Below are 1413 nucleotides of genomic sequence, written 5' to 3' on the forward strand. Positions count from 1 at the left end.
CGTTTAATGGGGTAAAAAAAAAAAAAAAATCCCAATGCCTTCTAGCCTTCTTGTGCCACAGCTACCATGAGCACGGCTGCTCACATGGGTAGAACAGGCTCCAAGTCCGAACTTCCTTGCTTTTATGGGTTTAAATTGGATCCCACTAGGTATTTAAGGCCATTGTTGATCTGCTAACGTGTTCTGTAGCCTGACTACCACTGACTGGGTTATTTTTCCCTCTTATTTAGCTTGTTTTGGCTCCATCTGCCTGTCATAGCAGACAGCAGAGCAGAACGGAGCAGCACAATCCCAGGTGAGTGATAAACAATGCTCTGGATGTGGGCACAACAGGGATAAGAGCTCACCAGCTACTCTGTTACTGAAAGGGCATAGGGACAAGTGGTGCCATCCCTTGATTCAGTGAGGCCAGCTGCAACTGATGCAGCAGAGTGAAACAATAGCAGAAGGACAAATAGAGACCGTAGCCAGTGAAGTTGAAGGAGGAAGGCGACTGCCCACCAAGCTGCCTTCATTGCTCAGAAAGCAGCTGCAGTACCTCAGCTATAATAGCCAGGCCCTTCTGCATTTGTACCAGTGCTATTAAAAGCAATATTTAGCAACACTTTGCCCAGTACTTTTAGGAGATCAGGGATTTCCTTGCCCACTTCCACCTCTCCCACTCCCCCTACCCCAAAAAAAAAGAAAAAGTCACCATCAGACTCTTGGTCAATGGCACACACTTAACTGGCCAGTCTGGCAGCAGGGACAGGCAGGCCCAGGAGAACGGGTTGTTTTTTATCAAACACCCTGTGGAACCAAGATTTTCCCCTACCAGGAAGCGTCTTTCGCAACTGGCTGGATTTTGGTGCTTTCTGAATTCTCCCTCCATGACCTCTTCCCTTCCCTGCCAGACTGCGGCTTCATTGTAATGCAGGCAAACTGGGTTGGGAACATCATTAATAGCATGGAAAGAAATGGGAGAGACTTCCCCAAGAAACACAACCACAGCAACAGTTCCAGGAGCTCCTCCCTGCACAACAGCAGCTCCCAGAGGATCCTGGAAACAGTTGGCATGCTCATCCTACCTGGAATCTGAGCAGAGAGCTCCAGCACTGCAGCCTCCATGGCCAGCAAGCTGTCAGCCCAGAGAGCCACTCCATGGGCAGCTTCTTGGACAAGGCAGGAGTGGAGAGAATTCAGATAGGAAGGGAAGCTGAAGCAAGAAATCTCATCCAGCAAAGATTTTATATAAGGCTTTTCAGACATTCAACAGGCAAAAACAGCTTCTTCAGAGGCTAGAAACTGAAAGCTTTGGATACTTGAGAAAAGCAGAGCTCCCACAGCAGCAACATCTACAGAATCTACTGCTGCAATCTGACATTGTGCCTGTATGAAAATGTTAGTTATGAGAGGTCAAAAAAAAAAAAAAAA

This window comes from Meleagris gallopavo, chromosome 16 (genome assembly GCF_000146605.3).
Source record: "Meleagris gallopavo isolate NT-WF06-2002-E0010 breed Aviagen turkey brand Nicholas breeding stock chromosome 16, Turkey_5.1, whole genome shotgun sequence".
Taxonomy (NCBI): domain Eukaryota; kingdom Metazoa; phylum Chordata; class Aves; order Galliformes; family Phasianidae; genus Meleagris; species Meleagris gallopavo.